This window comes from Nanorana parkeri, unplaced genomic scaffold, assembly GCF_000935625.1.
Source record: "Nanorana parkeri isolate BGI_ZX_2015 unplaced genomic scaffold, ASM93562v1 scaffold576, whole genome shotgun sequence".
NCBI lineage: Eukaryota > Metazoa > Chordata > Amphibia > Anura > Dicroglossidae > Nanorana > Nanorana parkeri.
In genome coordinates, this window is record NW_017306844.1 from 974,991 (window position 1) to 981,993 (window position 7,003).

Consider the following 7,003-nt stretch of genomic DNA (forward strand, 5'->3'; position numbering starts at 1 on the left):
TTACCTCTCCCATCCCCCCCCCCGTATGTGGAAAACGTTTCATATTGGTTCCCAGTGTTGTATTGTCACCCTTTGCTATGGCAGAAAGCCTGTTGTGCATATACTGCAATATTTTTATTTTTCCCATTTAAAAGCATATTTTTTTTTAACTTCAGTTCTGGCAATTGAATTTACTAGTAATCAGTGTCACTTCTGTGTTTTTGGGTCTTGTCATGACTTACAGCATTGTAGTGTAATGGTTTTGTCACAGATATAATGGTCGTGTAACAATCACTCTGCTTGTTGGTAGTGCAGTGAAACGCTCTGGGAAATCTTTGGTCCTGTGCTGACCTGAGTCAGTGGGTCCTAATTCTAGTATCAGAGCGAAGACAAGGCTTGGCCCATCAATCATTTTCTCCCTTGCGTTTTAGTGCATCATGGGTACTTGCAAGGGGAATTTTGGTTGGTAGATCGTGGTTTTGTTTGTTTTATAGTTTGGCAGGGCCAAGAGGGTTTTCTACTTTCTAAATCCTCAAGCCTGCAGCTGTCAAGTCACCGCATGACCAGGCATTAAAGCAAGGTTTCAGGTTTACAAGCTGTGGTTATAGCAAAACAAGTTTTGTGTGCACCTGTTATTCCATATCTAGTCTACAGATGGCAGAGCCATGTAAAAGGCAAACACTGCAGCCATTGTTCTTGGTGGTAGTGCATTTTCCAATGTATGCAGCTGCCCCTTTACAACTTCCTGTAAAATTTCAGGGCAGATTTGGTTTGTGAAGTTCAAGACCTGAGCAAAGTACTGTCATCCGCACCCTTTTTTTTTTTATTTTTCCTTGTTAAATGATTCTGTGAAGTGACTTAACAAGCTTTATGTAATTTTAATGCATTAGTGTTGAGACTTTTTTCCTTTTTGCTATTTTGTTCTTGTTTTATAAGTGAAGATATTATTTTAAGACAGTGGGTCGTGTCGAGGGTTTTTTCAGTATGTCTCGTTTCATTCAGGCGATATCTGGAGTGAGCCGAAACATAAATAAACATTTAAACACAACATATATATAGTCTCTGTATTTTGTGGTTTGTGTGATTCTCTGCTGTTCACGTGTTACCTCTTAGGCCTCATTCACACAGCCATACAGAATGTACATCTGCTGAAATCTGCACCCACAGCTGGACAGCTGGTGCGTATGGTTGCCTGTACAAATTTAAATGAGTGTAGCAATGTCCTGTTGGGGCATGCAGCTCTATGTGGCTACATGCACTAGCTGTACTTGCCAAGTGATAAAGGTATTTCACCAGCAGACACTTGAAAACATTTTTAAATTATTGATAGGTTTATTCAATACCAGATGTCACATACTGTCATACGGTGCTAACGTTTCAGACCCGAAAACATTAGCACCGTATGACAGTATGTGACATCCGTTATTGAATAAACATATCAATACTTTAAATACCTTTCGCGCGTGTGCCGGTGAAATACCTTTTTATCACTAGTGTTTGCACGGCACCATCCGTGTCATCACCTCGAGCACCACATATACCTTGTGGACTTTGAGACCGTGGTAGTGCGAATGGGATTTGGACTTGGCTGTACTTCCCAGACGCAGGTTTCTGCATGGACGTGCACGCTGTATGGCTCTGTGTCAATATGAATGTGTTCATATGAATGCGCCCTTAGAAATTGCACCTGAAAACAAAATTCACTTTAGAGACCTGCTTGCCAACTGTTCATTAAAGGGACACCGGAATAGCACTGTTGGGTTATTCTGCCTGCAGAAGAAATGAACAACGGCAATAAGTAATTTGCCAGCAAAGGACCACAAACTCATGACTCTTGCTGATGTCCTCAGGGTTGACTTGTTTTCTTCAGCTCTACTATAGTTTGATGGTCTGGAAGACTTTGTACGATAAACAGCTCCTGGTAGATTCATGATGGACATATGAAACCCCTGGATAGTTTTCCATCGGCCAACAGTACTGGTTCATAATGAATCTTTTTCAAATCCTGTAACGTTCTCCAGTATACAGTGCAGGGTTTCCCATTTACCCTGTTCTGACTGCTCCTGAATTTCTGGAAGTTTCACAGTTAGTGTGAACTCGAAGCTGGATATGGAAACCCTGGACAGCTCTCAATCTATAAATGTAGCTTGGGTTCCCCAGTTCATTATCTATACGGTTTCCTTTTGTCAGGCCTACAGTCAACAGTGACTTCTTCTGTTGTGTTCAAGTTCACAGAACTATTCAGGTCAGGAAAATGTCTGGGGGTTCCTTTTATGGGTTTGTTAGGTTCAGTAAACACTGCCACAGCTCTCTGTGGAAATTCTCTAGGAATGATTTGTAGCAGGCTAGTGCTCATTAGCAGGATGCTGTCTTTTGATGGTACAGAACGCTGGCATATTCAGACACAACTGGGTAATATGCAGGTATCAAGTGATGAGGTATTGACCAGATGTGAGGACTTGTATAACCCCTCCCACTCCACTTTGCTAGTGTTCTTAGGTGATGAAGGTCTCCTTTTTTTTCTTTTCTTTATTGAAGGAGATTTTAGTTTAGTATCTTCTAGTGGATGAGTCTTGGCCCCCCTCCCTGGGCACCACCTGTGCAAGCCCCTTTAAAATATTGTACTTTAATGTTCTTTAAAGGACACGGGCAGTTTCATAGACTGGATGATATGTTGGTAGGAGGTGATTGGACACTAGGCACAGCAATAAGGAACATCATAACCTCCCACTTAAGGAAAGCCTCAGTTTGATAGTGTACTTCAAGCAAGTGGACTAGCCCCAGTGAGATCCTGCATGAGGGTTTTGGGTCTAATGGTAGCCTCCAAGTCAATACGGAGCACTCCGTTCCAGACCACTCAAACCAAGCATTCTCGTTGCATGGGACAAAAAGCCCAGTGTTAATTTTGATGACAAATTTAGATTTTTGTTTGCCAGTCTTTTGACTAAAATGCCACATTTTAGTCACCTAAAACTACAGTATATTGCCTACTAAAATCTAGTGGGTTTAGTTAGAGTAATTTTATGAATTTCTCTAGCCTTTTCAATCATTCTATTCCTGGAGTAAAAGTCTAACCTGCTATTACTTATGGTATTGAGGTTTGAACATGCAATACAGACAAGACTTGACTGTTGTGATATTAAATGTCGATCTGAACATTAGATTAAACCAAATCTTTTAGAAAAAACAATGATTTATTCTCAACGAAGAACCAGTAAGTAGATGTGCACTGATTATAACTTGCAGATGACATTGTACATTCCTTCAAGCAAAAGTGCAACACTGAATTATTAAAAACTATATTGGCAGTAATGCCTTTGCGCAGATGGCCTGTTAGCCGTCCATCCAGGATCCAACTAGAAGTCCAAAGATTGGTTCTGAATGGATCTCTTCCCGAATCGGCTCTCCCTAACATTTTGGTATAGTTTTGGTCGTCATAACTTTCTTTTTCAGTGACTGACAAATTATTAGTTGATGAACTGAACACAAACATACTGTCTGGATTGCCCCATGCACATGTCGGCCAGGGAGAGAACCCTGGTGGCTCTCCGTTGTGATGGAGCTGTAGCTCGCGGTATACTGAGCTTTGGGTGACGGGAGGATGCTAGTTTGTGTCCTCCTGTTACCCTTAGGAGAACTACGGGGAAAAGCACTTACCCCATAGTTCTCCTTTTTTTGTAATGAGGTCATCATTCTTTCCTCTTTTTGTCCTGCCCCAAGACATCCTAAGTAGGTATTCACTATTTGGATGTGGTTCAGGCTGTTTGCGTTCAATCTTTCGGCTTCATCTTTGTTCTAACAATCTGGTTTTCGTGAAGCTCCGTGTGCTTCCACCATCTTTGGGTCAATCAGACAGGTCATTGGACATTCTGTAAAAGGTAAAGCTCTGCTTTTCCATGTGAAGGTGCACCAGATTTGTGAGCGTTTCTCAGTCTTTTCAGCATCAAACATCTGCCTTGCAGATTTGCAAGGTTTCCACCTGGTTCTCTGTTCTTATGTTGTCCCAGGGGGTTGTTTCGGCATCTGCTGATGCTAGTTTTTGGCTGTACGGTGCAACAGGCTGCATTCTGGCCTGTTGGTAGTATTGCCAACCACCAGAGTGGTTTATAGGTTCACGGCTGATTACACTTAGATGGGTACATGCTTTCAGGAATAGGGGACCATCGGGAGGGAGAAGTCTGGAGGAATTCTGGACCTGCCTAGGTTGCCAGCTACTAGGGATGCAGCAATACTGTTTTTTATAGGGTACCAGTTTTCCTATACCGGAAGTCCCATTTAAGGTAGCTGGACTGTGTAGTGACCCGCCCCCCAGCTTCCTGATTGGCTGGGAAGCAAGTTTAATGTTCCTCACTGACGAGGGAGCTGGCTTCCCAACCAATCGTGAAGTCGGGCATTGTGTAATGACTTGCCACCTGATACCAAAGTTCCAGTATCTGGATAAGCATCAGGAGCAATTTGAAACAACAAATCTTCTGGAATGCACCTCGCCTTTAGCAGAGACCCACCAGGGTCTGTATGCGCTGTTCCTCTAATTCAAACCAGGTAGAGGATGCACCTGATGCCGAACACCTCCCAGTAATTTCCTCCTCAGGTACAGACTCTCATTGGAGTCTCGGTTGAAAGCAGACAATTCATCCAAATGGACCATGCATCAAACAAAGTGGAAACTTATAGTGCAGATGGTTTTAAAAAGATACTATACTTTATTAAAAAGGATACTACTCGCATATCATAGATAAAAAATAAGGTTTAGATAAAACAACTTGGTAAGCAGCCACAGACCCTGCAATCGCTCAGCTCCTATACGCCACCAATGTATGGTTGATGGCCACAGGTGACTGATTACTTTACATCCACTGTTTTTTATCTTCTATTTTCCTAATGGACTATTGAAGATCCAGGATCGTGGACATTTTTGTAACCATATTATTTGCACTGAGGTGTTTGTGGTTTTTTTTTTTCCCCCTTGTTGCTATTTTCACATTGCATTACAGCTATTATCGTATTTGATTTTTCATTATGGATATTTTGTAGCAATGTATTTACACTGAGGTGCATGTTATACACATGCATTTGTCTTTTATTTGCACTTTTTACATGTATCATTATTTCACGGCCAGTATCTACTGTATCTGACACTTTTGTAGATTCATTCACAGTGCGGCTTTTATTTTATACTATATCTGACCACACAGATTTCAGCTGCTGCTTAACTGGATTGGAGTAGTGGTGCGAGGTTTCACATTATTAACTATTTCATTAATGAAATGTCTCAATACTGACCCATCCATTAATGAATGGTAACAGATGAGAATCAGCGGCTACTGGCATTACAGCCTTAAATAACTCGTGTACAGTGTACGTAGCCAGTCATATAGTCACTTTGTGATGATGTACAGTATATGTCTCCTGTCACAAAGGGGTTAAATAAAAATCTAAAATTATCTGTTTTTTTTTTTTTTTTAAACCCCACTAATCAGACTTACAATGACCACCTGCTTAATATTAAGTAGGTCCCTCTGTTGCCAAAACCGCATTGACCGCTCAAGGCATGCACTCCACTAGACCTCTGAAGGTATACTGTGGTATCTGGTACCAAACCATCAGCAGCAGATCCTTTTAAGTCCTGTTAGTTTTGAGGTGATCGGCCTTCATGAATCAGACTTGTTTTTCAGCACATCCCACAGATGCTCAATTGAGTGGAGATCTGGAGACTTTGGAGGCCAAGTCAACATTTCGACTTGAGGCCACTGCCATCAGGGAGAACAGTTTCCATGAAGATGTACTTGGTCAGCAACAATGTTTAGGTCGGTGGTACATGTCAAAGGAATATCCAGATGAATGGTAGGACGTTGCCAAAAGCATCACACTGCCTGCAAAGGCTTTCCTTCTTCCCAATGCGCATCCTGGTGACATCTCTTCTCCAGGTCACACACGCCAGCCAGCATGGGCACCCTGACTGGTCTGCAGCTACGCAGCCCTATCTGCAACAGGCTGCAATGCACAGTGTTGACACCTTTCTATTGGTACAATCATCTTTTTCAGCAATTTTGAGCTACAGTTGACCTGTTGGGTTGGACTACATGGCCCAGCCTTCGCTCTCCACTTGCATCATTGTGCCTTGGCTGCCCACGACCATGTTGCTGGTTCAACGATTTTCCTTCCTTGGACCACTGTTGGTAGTTCCTGACCGCTGCAGACTGGGAACATCCCACAAGAGCTGCAGTTGTGGAGTTGCTCTGACCCAGTCATCCAGCTATCACGGAAATTACCTGGAGAGTCTTTTGCTGGTTGCCCATATGCTGTGTTAGACAGCTAGAGATTTCGGTGAGTGCATAGTCACTGGGGGGATGTGTTGGAACACACGGAGAACACCTTTTGTGTTTTTAAGACAATTTGATAGACTTTTATTGGATGTGTAGCTTCTGATCACTCCATACATTGTAATATTTATGCACTTTTCAATAGAAGGTGTAGTGCTATACCATTGTTTTGAAATTAGATTGGGGCTTATTAGCCTTCTGTGTGGCAGCTTCCAGAACCTTTAGGTTCCCCTCCTTTGTGCTACTTATTCCATTAGCACAACTCTTTGAAAATCCAGCTATCACTACTTGCCCTTTGTCAACGTTGCTCAAATCATTACACTTGCCAATTTTCTTTCTGCTTCCAACACATCAACTTTGTGGACAAGATGTTCATTAGCTGCCTGATATATCCCAACTGCTTCCAGGTGCCATTGTAACAAGAGAATGTTATTCACTTCACCTCTCAGTAGTCATAATGTTATGGCTTATGGGTGTATTTTCACGGCACACTGGGTTAAAGGAGAACTATGGGGTTAAGGCTTTTCCCCATAGTTCTAAGGGTAACTGGAGGACACAAACTAGCGTCCTCCCATGACCAAAAGCTCAGTATTCCGCGAGCTACAGCTCGTGGTATACTGAGTCGCCGCAGCTGAAACGGGTCACGACAATTGTGTCTGTATCCGCCCAGCTGCGTGAGTGACAGCTGGCTGCCTATCTAG

The 7,003-nt window shown here is 42.5% G+C and overlaps 1 long non-coding RNA gene across 1 annotated transcript in view; it reads right to left on the bottom strand.

The window, feature by feature from the left end:
- The window catches only part of LOC108791821, a 19,033-nt gene extending 12,601 nt beyond the window's left edge, over positions 1 to 6,432 (bottom strand). The window contains exon 1 of the long non-coding RNA XR_001941523.1: positions 6,420 to 6,432. This is a non-coding gene — a long non-coding RNA (uncharacterized LOC108791821). The remainder of the gene's footprint in view (positions 1 to 6,419) is intronic.
- Positions 6,433 to 7,003: the final 571 nt, after the last annotated feature.